The 18714-nt window shown below is 53.3% G+C and overlaps 1 protein-coding gene across 3 annotated transcripts in view; it reads left to right on the forward strand.

Moving 5' to 3' along the window:
• The window catches only part of POLD3 (DNA polymerase delta 3, accessory subunit), a 103361-nt gene that overhangs the window by 74542 nt on the left and 10105 nt on the right, over nt 1-18714 (forward strand). Inside the window, exon 13 of one of the 3 annotated variants that reach the window (XR_004677452.1) lies at nt 9125-9155. The exons of the other annotated variants lie outside the window; for them this stretch is intronic. The gene's annotated coding sequence lies outside the window, so the exon portion shown is untranslated. Of the gene's footprint in view, nt 1-9124; nt 9156-18714 lie in introns of those variants that run through there. 3 annotated transcript variants of the gene reach the window in all.

Genomic DNA, 18714 nt, shown 5'->3' on the forward strand with positions numbered 1-18714 from the left:
GCCAGAAGCTACTGCTTAAAGAACTGGACAAGGATGCGGAATGCAAATGAGAAGCACATCCGGGTAGTGTGAGCTAGGTAACCCAAAGCTTAGAGACATCTCCATAGGTTTGGCCCTGATGGAAGCCAGTTAGCTCCCTGTGTTTCACAAAGGCATGGCTCTGCTGGAAATGTGGATGCTACTGAGCAGCCTCCTGCTGGAGCCCTGCCCCAAACCCCAACAGGCCTGGGATAGGCTCCAACTCATCCACAAAGAGCCACATCCACAAGGAGGCTCCAGTGGGGACAGGCCTTGGGAAGAGCACCAAGGACCCATCCTGCCCAGAGAGACCCAGCGTGGACAAGGATCTGGCCTGAGGTCACACAGCATGATGGAGATAATCCAAGAGTCTCACCCCCCGCTGGTTCCCGCTGCTTTCTCCTTCAGCCCCGGCACCTCGCCCAAGCCTGCTGCCACCCGCTCTGCTTTCCCACCCTTCCTCCCCACCTCTTTGCCTCTGACTAAGGCCCAGAGCATGATTTCAGAATGATGAAACCCAGCTCCTGAGGTCACGCCGGCCTCTTTCAGTGGCTGTAATTTTGCACGGCCCCGTCCCCCACCCCACGCCCGAGTAGGCTGGGGCAGCTCCCAGGCCTTTGGCACATGTCTGGGGGGAATGTGAGGATGAGACAACCAGAAGAGATCACTCAAGCCAGGTCAAGAGGAATTGTTTGTTACAGATCGTCTCCTGACCCAGCACCAGTCTGGAAGACACACAGACTGATAATGCAACCTTGTGCTCACGTCACGCCTTCACCCGTCGTCATTCCACTTAATCCTCCCTCATAGCATCCCATTTACACTCAGGCTTTCCAAGTCAACACCACCAAGCTGCTCGTACCTCTGTCCCCCGTGCCGTGCTGACTCACATCTCTGGGGGCTTGCTTCTCTGCTGTTTTCTCTGTCCAGATTGTTCTTTCTTCCTTTTTCCCTGTCCTTGTCTGCTTTGCCTGGTTTCTCCTCCTCGTCCTTTAAGACCCAGCTCTGGCATCACCTTTTCTAGGAAGCCTGCCCTGACCGTCCTCCCACCCCCACTCCCAGCAGGTGGGCCTATATATTTCTCAGTGTGCACTCATAATAATCTCTCTTCATCACATTGTTCACAATGTTCACCACATTGCATTTTGATTACCTGCTTACACGTCTGTCTCTTTACCCATCTCAAGAGCAGGGATGGGGTTTGGACTAGGTCTAGTTCATCTTTGTGCTGTAGCCTACAGCATAGAGCTGAGCATAGAATAAGTCACTGAATGTGGGACAACCTCCCCCCCACACCAAGACAGATGAGGCAGGGATTGTGATCCCCCACTTTACAGAGAAAACCGAGGCCCAAGAGGAGTTACCTGACCTGTTCAAGGGCCCAGGGTGAGTTAATATCAGAGCAGGGACTAGAATCCAGCTCTCCTGGTGCTTAGATTACTTCTCTTATGCTCCAAGGACAGCATTCACGGAATAGCCAGCCAAAGGGACCCACTGAACCACACTAGGTGTATTACAGCTATAACAAATCACCACAAACTTAGTGGCTGAGAACACCACATTTATTGTCTCACAGTTCTGGATGTCAGAAGTTCAAAATGGGTCTCACTGGGCTAAAATCAAGGCATCAGCAGGTCTGTATCCCTTTCTGGAGGCTCTAGAGGAAAATCCATTTTCTTACCTTTTCTAGCATCTCGAGGCTGCCCGCATTCCTTGGATCCATCTTCAACGCTAGCAATGACTGGTCAAGCCTTTCTTACATTCTGTCACTCTGGCACTCCCTCTTTTCTTTCCCTCTTTAATTTATTAGGATCCTTGAGATTACATTGGGCTCACCCAGATCATCCAGATGACCCATCTCAAGGTCAGTTGATCTACAACCTTAATTCCTTTTGCCCTGTGATCTAACATATCCTCAGGTTCCCAGGGATTTGGAAGTGGCCATCTTTGGGAGGGGGAGCATTATTTTGCCTACCATACTGGTGGGCAAGGAGATAGTGGATCTGTTAAGGGTGGAATGACCGGACTTCCCAGTGTGCCAGGGATTGTTCTGCCTTAAAGCTGTCATCCTGAAATGATTATTGATATTGCCCTTTTCTCTCTCAAAAACATCCTAGTTTATATGGTAACCCTAGGCATAGACTATTGGAACAGGAAGTCTAAGCCTACCATTTTGCAGATGAGGAAACTAAGGCATCCAGAAAGGGAAGAACTTGCCCATTGTCACATAGCTACTGACAGAGCTGAAACTAGGATCCAGATTTTTTGCCAGGAGGAAAAGGCCAGCTTGGTGCCCCCTTGAAACTGAAATATTTCTTTCATCAAGTCAAGAAGGCTTCCTAGAGGAAGCGGTAGGCAGTCATCAATGATGATGAAAATGAATTTATTGAATACTTCCTATGCTCCAGGCACTGTTAATTAATGCTGAATGCTTTATATGTATTATCTCACTGGGTCCTCACAAAAATCTTGGGTCATTTTACAAATAGGGAAACTAAGATTTAGAGTGGTCAAGTGCCCACACCAGTAAAGTCTCAAACCCTTTTCTTATTATAAACCTAATAATCTTTCCTCTCTACCTAGAGCGTTACTGGGCTCCAGGAACTAAGAGGGCTGGAAGCCGAGCCTTGGAGAGGCATGGACTGAAGGGTGGGGAGGGAGAATGTGGAGGGGTGCTGCTGGCTTACTGAGCCTGTGAACTGATGAGGGAAAGGGTTTGAGGTTGAGGTGGCTCAGACAGTTGTGTTTAATTTGCACTGAAGACAAAAACTATGGTCCTAGCAGGAAGAGTTTATTTTAAAGGGTTTAGTTATTTTTTCCATATCTGCTCCATGTAGAACATTTGGAAAATACCAGAAGTGAAAAGAAGATAGTAACAATTGCGATAATCCCATTCTCCCACAGAACCACTGTTGAGACCTCGGCAAGTTCCCCTACGGGGATTTTTTCTTAATAAAACATGTCAACGTAGGAAACAGTATAGGAATAATGTCAACACCTGTGTACCTGCTCTCCCGCTTAAGAACATGTGGTTCCATATAAAATTGGTGTCTGGTGTAACTTCTCCCCATTGTGTTCCCTCCCTCCCTGACAAGAGGTCCTTCCAGGCTTTCCTCTATGCATATCGCTTTTACTTGGTCGATGTCAGTGTGATTTTACAGTTTTGTACCGGAAGAGTTCAGGAGAGACATCAGGAGGTCCCTAACGCTCCCACACTTGGGGGCTCCCCCATTTTTTCTGATGAACAATAGCAAGCCCTGGCTCCACCTGCACTCCACCCTTGGTGCCTCCTGTCCCGGCGTGCAGCTGGGGACCTGATGCGGCCCCTGCCCCACCTCCTAACCCACCTGTCTGACCAGCGTGTTCTCCATCCTCCCGCTCTGCCGCCACCTCTCCCTTTTCTCCCGCTCAGCCTTCTCCCGTCAGTCTCTTCCCTTGCCATCCCCATCCCCTCGGCCCCGGCATCGGCATCGCGGCCCTGGCCTTCCCTCCTCTCCATGGTGCTCAGCCAGTCCCAGCAGCCGCCCCGGCAGAAAGAGCAGCGGGTGCCCGAGGTCCTGCTGCCCAAGGGCTGTGAGGCCTGCCCCCCAGCCACCCCCGTCCAAGCCTGGGATTCCTCTGCGGCCGCTAACTCCTTCCTTGTCAGGACCGGAAGCGGAAGCGCGCTGAGAGACTCCCCCCCCCACCCCCACCCCCACTTCGCAGCTGGGGAGAGGCTGGGAGAAGAGACCCAGTCTGCCTGGCATCACGAGGCAGAGTGGAACCAGAACCCAGGGGTCCCGCCCCTCATTCCGCTGCTCTTGAGACCCTTCCCACGGGCGTAGCACCCACTAGGCTGGACCCCTCCCTGCTTCCAGAGAACTGGTGTGTTGTGTGGGTGACGGGGGTGTCTGTCGGTCAGGGCCACTGTCCTGTCCGGAGCGAGGGAGCACCCGTGGCAGGAGCACGAGCAGGGTGGGTGACGGCCCGGCAGCTGCCATTCGGGAGGGGCAGAGCGTGGGAACTGGCGAGGCCTGCGGAGCCCACTCCTTCTCGGGAGGGGTGGGGCGGGGCGGGGCTCCGAGGGACTGCGCTTTGCCCAGGGTAACATGCACAGTCTGTGGCTCTCGGTCAACCGACTGCACCGAGTGTCTGTCTGCCCAAGCGGCAGGCAGAAGGGCAGAAAGAAACCCGCGGGGCCTGAGGAGATGCCGGCCTCTCTTCCTGTGTCCGAGTGTCCCACCTTTCTTGTTTTCGGAGACCCCTTGCTCCCTTCCCTCCCCTCCTAACTCTCCTCGGCCTCCATTCCCCCCCATCCTTTATGTGCTAGAGTTCCTTGGAAAGAGGAGGGCTCCAGGTGGTGATGGGTATGAACAGGTGTTTCGGGAAGGAGCAGGCCTGCGTGGGGACAGTGGGGCGGGTGACCCTTCTTGTTGATGGTTTTGAGGTCATCCTGCTAAAAGTTTTAAATGCCAGAGGGAAAACTTGATCTTTACCCAAAAGGCTGCTGTTGGATGTACAGAGTCAGGGGACAAGATCGAGGCCTGGCTCCATCATTTACTAGTTGTGTGATCTTGGGCAAGTCACTAAACTTCTCTAAGCCTCCATATCCTCATCTGTAAAATTGGATGGCGATAACATTTCATGTGCAGATTAAATAAGACAGTGCAGGGCAAGGACCCAGCACAGCGTTCGGCACACACATTTAACCACGGTAAATGGCAGCTGTGTGACTCCTGCAGACATCCTGGGCTCACCCGGGGCCCCTGTTGCTAAGACCCAATCTCTTAGACCCGGGGCTTGACCCCATGGAGGGTCAAAGGTGAGGGGGATTCGTTCTCTGTACCCTGTCAAACATAGAGCACCCAGTCTTTCTGAGGAGCCAGCTGTATACACACCCAGGAGCTGCAGTTCTCACTAGCGAGGGGTCACATGTGCCGGGGTAGGGATGGGTATACTGGGAGGGAGCACCAGGAGATGTGGGGTTGACATGCAGTTCTGGCCAGACCACTGTTTTTCAGTAAAAGCTCAAAGTTCTGCTGTGGCTCCCAGTACCCAGCACCGGGCCAGGCCAGAGCAGGCTTCATGGGGTCACGATGGGCAACACCTCCCACTGCACGCAGACCCCTCTAAAACAGCATCCACAGGCAGCCAGGGAAACTGCAAGGACCACGGTGTGGATACTTCACTTCCATTAATGATATGGTATTGGACCAGCCTCCCCAGCAGCCGCCCTGAATCTCAGGTTCCCCTTTTGTGGATGGTGGTTAATATCACCCACCTGACCGGGTGATCTGTTCAATGAGACATCATGTACAGAGCACACTGCTCAATGCGGGCAGAGGGTGCTCCCCAAAATGGTGGTGATTAGGGTTTGTGTGAACTTCACCTTCCAGAAAGACTGTGAGCCCTCAGAGGGCTATGCGGGGTGTTTTTTGTTTGCTTGTTTGTTTGTTTTTGCCTCTCAAGACCCAAATTGTGCCAGGCTCCGAACTGGGGCTTTATCTGTATCCATTGACCAAATGACTGGATCATCTGCTAACCTGAGTGAGGGAAGAAGGCGAGGATTTGCCATTTGGTGTTTTCATGTGGGTGAGGTCATAAATGATGAATCACGTGTAATTGGATGCTGAGTCTCGGTGTGGTTTCCAATTTGTGATCTCATTTTATTCACACAACCCCTGCCCCCTGCCAACTTCGTGTCTTGTGGGAGGATTTGGAGAAACTGGAATTGGTCTCCCCAATTTCCAGATGGGAAAATTGAGTTTGGGAGAGGCCAAGTGAGTTATCTGGGTCACCTGGCAATTGATGGCATGGTTGGGGCTTCGCCCTTCCAGCCTAAGGGTTTTTGCAGGAGTCCAGCGGTAAGTCTGGGCTGCTCGGGTTGCAAGGAATAGAGACCCATTGAGGTACTGTGGCGAGATGGGGGATGGCAAGAGGACTTCTCAGGCGACACAGCCTTTTTGATATCAGGGTCTAACCTGCAGTTCTGCTGGCCTGGCAGCCCCAGCTCCCAACTTAGGCCCTCCTGGTCCCATGACTCAGCCTCCCAACTCGTCTGTACTCTTTTCTGCCCACCCTCTAGGCCTCCCATGTAAGCCCCCTAAGAAACAGAATGTATTACCGAGATAAGCATTTTGGTTGCAAGGACCACAGGCTCTCTCAGGCCATTTTAGGATTCCTTCTCTGGGGGTGTGGGGGTGGGTCAGCGGTGGGAGGGGGGGAACTACATGGCCTGGAACTGGGGAGGGCTCAGACACCAACGCAGCTCCAACACTCCATCCTCCTCCACTCTCATCCACCCATTGCCATGGCAGGTCCCAGGCCAGACCCCTGGAGGGAGCATTCAGACAGACTGAGCTATTCACCACCGGTGAGCTGATCACCTCACTAGACAGACTCTTCCCAGAGACCACCTTGGGGCTCCAGGGAAGCTGTGAGCTGGTGCTCTCCCTACCTCTCATCTCATCGGTGGCCTCCCCAGTGCAAACACTTGCCCACATTGCTTCTTTGAAAGGGGGTGGGGGTAGCATAGTTGTTTCACCACAAGAAAATGTTGGGCAGGGAAGGCAGGGCTGCGAATATCCTTAGTGCCTTCAGATTGGATTTGCCTCTACTTACCCTGGAGTCCCCCTTGGGGGCAGTATACCTGAGCCAGGCCACCTCTTAGAGCACTTAGTTTCCCTTAGATCTATTCTAGAGATGGGCGCCTTTACCTCAAGTGTGGCTAGGGTGGAAGGGGCATTTAATTCAAAGCTGGCAATTTATGGGTCCAAAGCGGCCGTTCTCATCAGAAGGCACTGTGTGGGTAGCAGGCTGGCTGAGGCAGGAGATGCCTCTCTATTCCAGATGGATCTCAGAGTCTGCGGGCAGAGTAGAACAGCCAGTTTATTCCCTGGGCCCACGGTCAGAGCCCTGTCAGCCCACAAGGTGTGTGATAAATGGGGACTCAAGGCAAGCATTGCATCATGGAAAGTTCTGGGCAGCAAGTGGAAAGATGTAGATGTGATGAGGCACCCCCGTGGGTATGGGGGAAATGGCTGGAGTGAACGTGCGGGCCCCAGATAAACTCACCTGGAATGAGCCCATCACAGAGTAGAATTCACTGTGTCATCAAAAGAGGAAGAAATGGTAGCCAGGTCCATGCCCCGGGTGAGCGTGGGGATCTAGAGGCTACAGGGGGGCAATGCCCAGGGGCTGTTGTGAGGGACCCAGCACAGCCAGGACTCCTTGGAAGGAGGTGACCCCTCCCTGCTATGAACCCTGAATGGGGCCTGTGTGAAGGCCAGGAAAATTACAGCTCTTGCTTTACTTTCCCATTGCAGGAGTGAGCATCCATATGCGGTTGGATGGGTCCATGGGGAGGGCTAGGGAGATCAGGGTAGAAGCTACCCAGTAGGGAGCAGCCAGGCTTCCCACACCTCTGTGAGGGCCAGGATCTACCTATGTCATGTGTCCAGGGGATGCCACTGGATCCAATCAAAAGCAAAACATGACAGGGTGATCTGGTGTTTCTGGTCATGGGCCTCCCAGTGCCCTCTTAGCTCTCATCCGTGGGGGTGTTCAGAACAGGAGGCTTCCAGGAGTGAGCAACTGGCCTCCTTCAAGTTATCCCCACTGATTTAGAAGGAACCCACGGCCTCCTGAGGCAACATAGGGAAGCTCCAGTCTCAACTCTACTGGGTGACCTCAGGCAAGTTATTAACTGCCTGAGCCTCAGTTTGCTCAGCTACAACCTGGAGAACACAATATGTTTTCTGTTTTGTGAGTTTACATGAAAGCATCTTAAATGCAGACTTCTGTTCATACCTGAACGGTTCTTGCCATTAGACTGGAATAGAATTTACTAGAAATCAGGGCCTACCTGTCCAGTTTACCATTGTGTACCCAGTGTCGGGCACACAATAGGTTGCTCAGTAAATCTTTTCTAAATATGTCAACAATGGAAAAGGGGCATTTTGAGACTCATTATTGATGACAGTCATTCCATCAGCCAGCAAAGAGGCAGGCCTCTGAAAAGGGCATCAGGTCAGTAGACCCGAGTTTTAGCCCAGTCTTGCCACTGACTTGCTGAGGAATCCGGGGCAAGTCACATCACCAGGCCGAGCCTCAGCCTCTTCATTTGTTTGATGAAAGGGTTGGACAAGAGGAGTTCTCAGGTAGCTTCTTGGTGCTCTGGTCCTGAGGATTTGCTGGGGGTGACCATGTGCTCACGCCATCTGGGTTCATGGTGACCATGGGACCACTCTCCTGGCCCTGCCCTTCTCCCTTGTGTTTTCTTTCTTCTTGGTATTTTTTACTCTGATTCGTCTATCTTCACTTGCAGGAGTTGAAATGCTGCTTTGGCCTTCTGTACATACGTACCCTACCACCCACCTCCCCAATTGGGGGATCTCCCTATGGGCAGCACTGTCTCCCCCGCCCCTCTTATAGGCAAGACTGTCTTCTCCCTCTGCCTGCCCATCCCCACCCCCTTCAGAATGGGACAGGCCTCATCTCACTGGGTCTCTCTCCCCAGGATTGGACCCAGAGCCGTGACCGCCCTCACGACGGGTGGGGGAGGGCAGAGTGACATGCTTGCTGACACACTGAGGCGGTGTTCCGAGGGGAGCGGGCCAGCAGCCGCAAAGGTGCAGCTGGTGCCAGGTGGGCCTTGCCAGCCGGAGCTATTTTTAGAAGCCATGTTTGCAAATTTTGTGTTAATAGTGTCTCTGTCCAAGCCCTGGCTCCCAGGACTTAGAGAGGGAGAGAGTCTTAGAGAAACCCTCCCTCCTTGTTCACCTCCCCCTCGTTCGTGCTCTCCTCCCCACAGGTGGCTGGGATTAGCGGGGGACAGCCATCTGTGGGCAGACCCACGCACATGGTGGGTAGGGAAGGGGTAGGGGTGGAGGAAGGTGCAGAGGCTTAGAGCTCAGGTTGCTAGAGTCCAGTCTCAGAGGGGCGGCAGGACCCCCAGCTGCAGGTCACCTCTGTCAGTGTCCATGTCATTGGATGGGCACTGTCAGTTGCCCGGTCTGTCACCACCTTAAGCAGTGAACTTGAGCCCCCACCAGGGTATCTCTCTGGCGACACCCACCCTCACCCCAAGTTCCCCTGACAGGACTTAACTGAGCCTGTTCTGACCTAGGCTGAGCTCTGATCCCAGTGCATCTTCCTGGCCCAGTCCATCAAGGGAGGCAACTGACTGGCAGGTGGCAGAGAGGTAAGCAAGGCCCATATAGCCCCACCCTTGAGGGGTGATCTGATCTGACCGGGATGGCACGGACATTGAGCACATTATTACCACTGTGATGGGTATTCCAAAGGACAAATAGTGGGCGCTGAGAAAGTAGAACTTGCTCTGCGCTGACAACTAAAGTGTGAGCAGCAATTAGGTAAAAAGTGAGATCCATATGGCTGGAGCAGATTCTTAACACGGGAGGCTGGAATGTACAGGCCCAGAGCCGGAGCCCAAGGTTCAGTGATTCTGTGACCATGGATGCAGGGGATCCCTCCAACCACAGGGGCTTCCAAGGAGGAGGCTCCCATCTTTTCCTGGTCCCCACCCATCCACATAGACCTCCACCCCGCCCCACCCCCAATGCCCAAGACAGCCCAGGATGGAAGGTGCATCCTCTGGAGGGCAGTGCCACTGTGCATAGCCAGGGATCCTAAAGATCAGGGCTGGAAGGGGGGCGCCTGGGTGGCTCAGTTGGTTGAGCGACTGCCTTCGGCTCAGGTCACGATCCTGGAGTCCCGGGATCGAGTCCCGCATCGGGCTCCCTGCTCAGCGGGGAGTCTGCTTCTCCCTCTGACCCTCCTCCCTCTCGTGCTCTCTTTCATTCTCTCTCTCTCAAATAAATAAATAAAATCTTAAAAAAAAAAAAAAAAGATCAGAGCTGGAAGGGACCTCAGAGAGCCACCACTGGTTGTGTTAGGACGCTGCTTGAATACCCCCGTGCTGGGGAGCTCATTCTCATGGACACCTTGATAAGGGAGTTAGCAAGCTCTGACTAGGAAAATTCCTCCAGCTGAGACCTATGAGTTCCCAGCTGGCCCTAGCCTTGCTCTCCTGGAAGACAGCCTCCTATAACTCCTGGAATCACAGGCTTGGAACATTTGGCTTTCACATTTAGAGCTTTGTGACCTTGGGCAAGGCGCTCAATCTCTCCAGGCTTCATCTGCAAAATGGGGATATTAATGAAGTCGGGAGGACTAAATAAAACGAAGTCGGGTGGGGAAAGCCTCAGCCGAGGGGGGGGGCTTGGAACACAGTAAGCGCTCAATAAACATTAAGTCTCCGGAATGCTACTAGGTTACCATCATGACCACGTGATCCACGGGGAAACTGAGGCCTGGCGCGGGAAGGGGCCGGTGGGCAGGGGTAGCCCCCCCCGGGGGGGGGCGAGGGCAGCCGAGCGGGGAGCAGCGCGCAGCCGGGCCGAGCGGGGGCGGACGGCCGTGGCCTTAGGGGCCCTCTCCCGGCTCCGGCCCCCCTCGCCGCCCGGGCACCGCTCGGCCGCCGCGCTTTACGAGCAAAAACAAACACGTCCCACAAGCGGCCCCTGTGCGGCGCGGCCCCGCGCCCGCCAGCGCCGCCGCCGCCTGGTCAAAGCCGGCTTTGTGCCCGCCCCGCCGCCCCCGCGGCCCAGGCGATTTTAATTAGTGTCTGGGTCTGCGCCGGGAGATGGAAATCAAAGCCCCCGTTCTTCCAGCGCCCCAGCCCCGACCCCCGCCCCCTGCCTGCGGATCCCCAGGCTCCGCGTACCCCTGCTGGCAGCCTCGAGAAGTGGAGCCCTCCCGGAGCCGCCACCTCGAGTTCGAATCGCGCCCTTTACAGCGCATGTTATCGGCGCCCCGAGCCTCAGTTTCCCCGTAACAATAGCACTCGGCCCCGGCAGCCGGCCCCTAAAATGTTGTTGGGAGGGTTGCTCAGGTCTAACTCGGCCGAGCAGCCACCAGAGGCATGGGGAGGGGGGAGAAGGCTTGAGGGAGGAGGCTGCGTCGTGTATCGTGCTCCAAGTCCGAATTTTTGACCCTTAGGCTCTTCAGGGCTTCTTAAAGGGGTAGTCCGGACGGACCTTGCCTGGGGTGCTTCTTGAAAATGCCAAAACCTGGCCCCACTCCGCACCTGATGAATCAGAACCTTTGGGCTTGGAGCCTCAAAATCCACATTTTGAACAATCTCTATGTTGATTCTGGTGCATGAATGTGGGATTTGCAAAGGGTGAAGGAGCCATATTCTGTAAGAAAAATGCAATCCTTCCCATCTCCCCAGCACCACGACTGAAGTGGGACATAAGGAAAGGGAAAGTACTACTAGTCAGTGCAAGGTCATGGTGAAGAGTACAGGCTCTGAACTGGAGTATATAGGTTTGGAATCACATTCTACCTCACTCATTGGCAGTATGACTCTGGGTAGGATTACTAAACTCTTTGCCTCAGTTTCCCTAACTCTACCATTTGGATGGTAATAATAGTGTGGCAGACAGTCCTAGGGTCCCCGTGATGTTCACACCTTGTATAATCCCTCTCGGAGTGTGGGTGGAACCTGTGATTTGCTTCTGGCCAGTGGAATATGGCAAAGGTGAGGGGATTTTGCAGAATTAAGGTCCCAAATCAGTTGATTTTGAGTCACTCAAAAGGGAGATGATGTTGGGCGGGCCTGATTTAAACAGGTAAAAGCCCTTAAAAGAGGAATTGGACCCTCCCTGGAGTCAGAGACTCTGTTCCTAACTTTGAAGAAGGAAGCTTCTGTTGTAAGACCAGCTGGTGGTCTCTAGGAACTGAGAGTGGCCCCTGGCCTGGCAGCCAGCAAGAAAACAGGGACTTTAGTCCTGTAACCACAAGGAGATGAATTTTGCCAATAACCTGAGGAAGCTTGGAAGTGGGTCTTTACCCCAGTTGAGTCTCAGATGGACTGTTGAGACCCTAGCAGAGAACCAGCTAAGCTGTGCCCGGACTTCCGACCTATATAAACTGTGAGATAATAAATGTGCTTTAAGCGGCTATATTTGTGGTAGTTTGTTACTCAGCATAGAAAACAAATACAGATAGTATCCACCTTATAGGGTTCTGGTAAAGATTAAATGAGGTCACTGAGGCAAAGCTAACGGCTTGGTACTTGCTCATAGGAGAGACTCAGTAGTCATTAGCTGCCATTGTTATTATATTTACAATACAGTACTTGACAAAAATAAATTTTAATCAGCTTATTAATGTGTTTATAAAAACCATAGGATTTGCAAGCCAGAAAACTACTACATTTGAGCAAACTTGCTAGGAGACCTTCCCCTTGCTGGGTTACGTCTGTTAGGATGCTCTAGGCTGTAAGTACCGAAAACCTGACTAATAGTGGCTGTCTTGGGTTGGGATTCTTAGAAGCAGAACTTAAGGCAAGGAATCCTGTGAAAATAATGTATTAGGAAGTGTTTCCAAGACAAACCACTAGTAGGGAAGTAGAGAAGTGGGACTGGAGGGGGAATGTGATATCAAGCCAAGTCCCACAACCTTGGCTCCATCTTGCCGAGGAGCTCTGGGGACAATGCAGATCACTCCTCAGAGCTGGCCAGATCAGTGAGTACAAGGCAGCTGGAGGACTGACACCTCCATACCCAACTGTCATTGGTTAAGGGCCTCCTTTCGGGTAGGGCAGGGGTGTAAATTCCCAGGCTCTTCTGGCTTTCCATGCTCATAGTCAGAGTGGGCTCCAGCAGCCTGAAGGCCATCCTCTGACAAGGCGAAGCAGGTGCTGCATGTTGGGAGGGAAAGCACAGTGGGAGCCGGTGTGTATGAAAATGTTAAAGGGATGAGAGGGTCATTGGCAGCGCTGCCACGGTGGCATAAACTATAAGGACATCTGTTGTTTGCTTAACAAGAAACGTAGGTGGTCCCCAGATTGGCTCAGTGTGAGTCATTGATGTCATGGAGGACTCAGCTCCTTACAGCCTTCCTCAGCACTGCTGGCTTTCATATCCTCAGCCTCATGGTCACAAGATGGCTGCTGCAGCCCCATATCTCATGTGCTTAGCTGATAGCATCTGAAGTAGGAAGCAAAAGAGGGCGAGCTTAAAGGCTTTCTCCTCATGTGACTTTCTCCTTTGAGGAGGAAAATCCTCTCCTTTGATACCTCATCAGAATTGGATCATGTACCCGGCCCTAGATCAGTCAGTCACCGGCAGAGGAGAGTTGAGTTGCTAAGGCTGTCTTAGCTCTATCAGGGGTTCACTCCGGCTGCTGAGCCCCCATCCAGATGGGGTTCTGTGAGTAAGGAGGAGGTAGGGGAATGACGGCTGGGAGGGCACCCAAGAGTGTCTGCCACAAGTCATCAGTTTTCCTCATTTGCAAAAGGGGGATATTGGTACCTGCCTCTGAGATTTGTGGTGAGGATGAAGTGAGCTCATTTTAATTGCTGTGTTCATCCACACTGTTTTTTCTCTGTTGCACTGAGCTCGCTGAAGGCAGGGGCCATGTCCGGCTCACTCTTGCTTCTGTTGATTCAACCCTCTAAAATAGTAACCCTATCTGTTTCTCTCCCTGTGTTGCCACACCCTAGTCCAGACTGCCACCACCTCTCTCACTGGTAGCTGGGACAGCTTACTCATGGACCGCTCAGCTTCCATTCTTGGCTCCCTCTAGGTCTTTCTCCCACAGAAGCCTGATGGATCTTTGTAAAACACAAATCCGATTGAGTTATATCTGTATGAAAATCCTTCCAGGCTCAAGAAAAATGGCGGGGTGCAGGCCGGTAGTGATATTCAGTGTAAATACTGGCTTGGAGTAGGCCCTGGGCAATCAGAATAGGCACCAACATTGACAGCCATGTCGGCACATCCGCCCTGAGCATCAGCCCTGTTTTAAGGGCCCCTAGGAGAGCTGGCCTCTGCCTACCTCTCTTGGCTTCTCTCTAGAGACTGTCTTTCCCACCCCCCACTCCCTGCCTGCACTGGGCCAACACAACTCTCCTGCCGGCCTGATTTGCTTGCCCTTCTCCAAATGTACCACTTGTCTCCAGGCTCCTGGACATGCTGTTTCCCAGGACTGGAACATGATTTCTCCACGTCTCCTGGCTTCTTCTTTAAAGCCTCCATTTGGGGCCCCCTCTTCCAGGTCACTTTCTCTGGCACTCCTCTCCCCCGTCATGGTCTCTCACGGCCCCTGTGCTTTCTTCTGGCAGAGCACTTGTCGCTCAGTCATCATTGTGGATGTCCCTTTCTCCCTCACCAGACGGGGATCTTTCTGAGGGCCCAGTGGGACACACAGGACAGCTGCATCCCCCGTGCTGGTAGTAGTAAGTGGTGATGGTAGTGATGGTGGAGGGCAGGACAACTCTCAGACCCAGGCCCCACTCTGACCTTCTTTCAGCTGCAACCCGACCCATAGTACAAGGAGTCCACGGGTTCAAGAGGATGTGTGCCCCCACCCTCCTTCCCCACACTCTGCGAACCCAGGATCCTGGAATTCTCTGCCTCAATAGCCCAAGTCTGTGTCCAGGACCATGTAGTCCTCTTCCCCAGGTCTGTCCTTTAAGCCAGAAAGGATAGTTTGCCCAGGGAGTGGGGAGGTGGGAGGTGGGTTTGGATGCAGCTTGGACATTGTTTCAGCTACTATCACTAGGTAACAAATTACCGCCAAACTGAGCAGCTTACGACAGCTATTTTTTTAATGCTCATGAATTCTGTGCGTCAGGAACTTGGGCAGGGCACAATGGGAATGGTCTTTCTCTTTTCCACCATGTCTGGGCCTCCACTGGGAAGACTCAGTGACTGGGGCTGGAATCATTGGGAGGAGTGATCAGACGGATGCTGCTGGTAGCTGGCTGGGAGCTCAGCTGGGGCTGTCCCCTGGGGTATCTCTGTGTGGCCTCTCTAGGTGCTTGGGCTTCCTTACAGCATGGCGACCTCAGAGTTACTTAGCCTTCTTACATACTGGTTCCAGATGCCAAGGGCAAGTATCTCATTAAACAGGGGGGAGCGGCAGGCAGAGAGAGAAGCAGGCTCCCTGCTGAGCAAGGAGCCCAATGTGGGGCTTGATCCCTAGACCCTGGGATCATGACCTGAGCCAAAGGCAGATGCTTAACCAACTGAGCCACCCAGGCGTCGCCATTCTGGACGTGTTCTAAAACCACCAAAGACATGCAAACTGGGGTGTCTACTTATGTGTGTATGAGGCCTTTCACACTCTAGGACAGAGCTGAAATGAGAAGAGAGGTGGATTGAGAGCAGGAAGTCAGGCGCCAGAGGTTAGTTCTCTGTGTGTTTCCATGTTCTGGCAAAGAAGTCAGAAAATTTTAAGTTTGAACTTAGCCTTCTAAGTCATTAAGAAGGTATATTTCCAAGGTAGGAAGATAGAACATATTTATTTAATAGTTTGTTAGTTTGATTTAAAACTTAAATATTTAGGATATGATGTGCAGTCTCCATTTGTTTTCCACCCAGGGCCCTGCAATATGAGGGGTGGTCCCGGTAGTGGAGAATGGTAGTGGTAATGGTGGGGAGAGGAGTAGCAGTGATCATTCAAGGCTCAGTAACCACTTACTGAACATCTACTCTGTGTCGGCAGTCAACCATGTCTCACACTGTTGTCTTCACCATCAATGTTCCTCCTTCCCTCATGTCCTTCTTCAACAAGCATGCATTGAATGCCTCCTGTGGATGAGGGGCTGAGAATGCAAAGATGACCGCTATATGGTCTCTGGCCCAAGAAGCTTACCGACCAGTGGGAGAAAGGCTCAGGAACGGATCATTGCGATCCAAAAGCATGTGTTTGGTTACAGAAGATCATATAATGCTGGGGCAGGAGGGAGGCCCTGGGAGGGCTTTTTCTGAGGAGGACTTGGAGCATAAGCTGGAGTACTACAGGAAGAGACCAGGGAAAGACATTCCAGAAAGAGGGAACAGCATCTTTAAGGTGTGGAGGAGAGGACACTGGTTTCAGGAGTGGTCTAGAGTTGTAGTGATTGTAGCTAGGAATGGGGATCCCTTTACTGACCATTTGTGTACTGCCCACCTCCTTATTTGAGGAAACTGCTCCTCCCACTCCAATCATGATTCTAATACCTCATCCCTGATCACCTAAGATGGATTATGTATCCAAGAGAGACCAACCAGATTCATTCCCCAGAATCTTTCTATGGGCATTGGAAGGGCAGCTCCTTTTTCCCCTGTCTGATTGAGAGCTGTTAGGAGCCCGAGCAGTTGAGAACTGAAAGAGTTGGTTGGGAAGAACAGACTGGCGTGCAGGGCACAACAGAGAATGTCCTGATGGGGTCAGAGCCTGTGGTCCAGGTCTTCCTGGAGCTCAGGTCCATCCCAGCTTGGTCAGGTAGAGCAGCAAACTGGATCCCAGAGTGCTGCTGGGAGAGATGATGGGGAGTTGGGGCCAAAGAGGCAGCAGATCCTGAGGGGCCAGGAAGGAAGGCATCGAAGAAGGGCCTTAATGAGGGGAAACAGGGTAAGATTTGCATTTCTGGAAGATCACTCTGGGACGGCAGGCAAGACTCGCTGGGAAGGGAATGGCAGGGGGCAGGGGTGGCAGCAGAGGAGCTGGTGAAAAGGCTGGTCTCACCTCCAGCCCCGACATCAGAGGGCAAGAGAGGGTGTGGACATGGAAGTCAGACCCTGCGGGCTCTGTAAGGGCCAACTCTAGGCCACATTGGACCTTGGGCAAATCTTGTGGCTCTGTTTTGTGTCAGAGGTAAAAAGGTAGGACTGGGGAGAGACATCAGATGTACTATGGTCATTCAAGCAGCCTTGAGCTGGGGCAGAGATCCAGGTCCTAATTCCCACTCTAGAAGGTCTGAGATAGCTCCCTGTCCACAGAAACGCATGCCACCCCACCCCCTTCCAACATCAGTCAGCTTCCTGCAGCACCTCCCGTTCCTCTTCCATGAACTGGCCTTGCAGCAGGGGAAGGCAGGCAGGCTGTCTTCCAGGGACCAGGGTGCGGGGAAGGGGGGTGGCTGGGCCTGCCCTGCAGAGAGATGCCATTGTGCCTGGTGGGGCCCCAGGCCTTCCCTTACCCCCAGAACAGCCCCAAACCACAGGCCACGTCCTGTTTCTCAGAAATACTGAATTTCCCAGAGCCCAGGGTTCGTGGAGGGACAGGGGGAGGTGGCTTCAGAGCTACTGGGGGAGGAAGAAGCCTCCCCAGGAAACCTGGAGGGCAGGCTTGGCGTCATAATAGGAAGATCGGGTTTGGGTGCCAGGAAGCTACATGGGAAGGTGGAGGCCCTGAGCCTAGGTTGGTTGCACCTGCCCCACCGCAGGACCTGGCCCCTTCAGTGTTCTAGGACCCATCGGGGTATAGAATCGCAGACCTTAGCTAGAATCTAACCCCTCCAATTACCAGTGTGTGATCTTGATTAGGTCACTTCCTCTCCCCGTGCCTCAGTTTCCTCATTTCTTAATGTGGTTGCCAATCCCCACCTCACACCTCACATGTTATCCTAGGGATCAGATACGTGCCTTGTTAACTAATGGCCAGCCTGTGGGAGGGGATGCCCTGTTTCTTCCAGAGCCCAGCCTGTGCCTCCTGGTCACCAAGTAGGACTCCCTGCTGGAGTCTCGGGGAGCCCTGGGAGTGGAAGAGCTGGGCCGCCCTGGGAGACCACCCCCTCCTTCTCCCTCATCACACTCATGGGGAGACCAGCAGGGTGGCTGAAGAAGAATGGATTTTAACTTGTCCTTAAACTTCCCCTCTTCCATCCTCACTCCTCTTCTTCTACTTTCCCTGTCCTGTGAGGTCTCCTCATCACCAAGACTTGCTTACATCTCTCCCGTCTGAAAAACCCTCTTCTTCCATGCATGTCCACCGCCAGCCACTGCCTGCCTCTCCCCTCTCCTTTACCACCAAAGTTCTTCAAAGACTTGTCTGTTTCCTCACCTCCCTGACACCGCCTCAGCCTCCCAAAACCTCTTCCCGCCTCCTCATTCTCCTGACAGTGACCTTTGCTGCAGGCACCAGAAGCCTCCTGGTCCCTGGGGAGGATCCTTCCCAGGCCCTGTGTTACTGGACTCTCAGCCACCACACCCTCCTGGCTTCTCTCTTGCCTCCGCGGGGATTCCTTTGCTGAGGCTCTGGGGTTCACTCTACAGACTCTTCCAGGCCAGTGCCACCCAACTCCTGGCTTCAGTTACCACCTGTAGGCCAACAGCCCCCCCCAGACTCCCCTGTCTCTGGCCCGACCTTCTCCCCAGACCCATAATGTACCCCAAGAGCCAGGGGTATCTCCTGAGACTCAACGTGTGCTCAGTTGAAACTTCTGGGTTCTTTCCGCAGTCAGCACATGAGACACCACGCACTACCCTCCTCGCTTTCTCTCAGCCCTGTGTCCAGTCCGTCGTCGGTGCTGCCTTCCCTTCTGGGCCCATCGCCTCTCCCCTGCCCCGGCCATTGTCACACGCCGCCATGCCGTTCTTCACCCAGCAGGCAGAGCCGGCTTGCTAACCCGCAGATCTGACCAAAGCACTGAAACCCTTCCAGGGCTCCCGGCTGCCCTCAGGATGAGGCCAGAGCTTCTCAGCTGGACGTTCAGCCTCACCTCCCTTCGCTCTTTGCCTCAAATTATACTGTCCAGCAACAGTGAGCCGTGTGTGACTCCCCCTAGAACATGCTCTTTTCTATCTCCCATGTACCATCTCTTCTTGTGGCATCTCCGACCCCCTTCCCCCCGTCCCTCCGCCTTTTCCTCTAATCCTCCTCGTCCTTCAGAGCCAGCTAAAGTGTCCTCCGTCTGGG

This window comes from Mirounga leonina, unplaced genomic scaffold (genome assembly GCF_011800145.1).
Source record: "Mirounga leonina isolate KUSES-001 unplaced genomic scaffold, KU_Mleo_1.0 Mir_92, whole genome shotgun sequence".
In the NCBI taxonomy this organism is placed as follows: Eukaryota; Metazoa; Chordata; class Mammalia; order Carnivora; family Phocidae; genus Mirounga; species Mirounga leonina.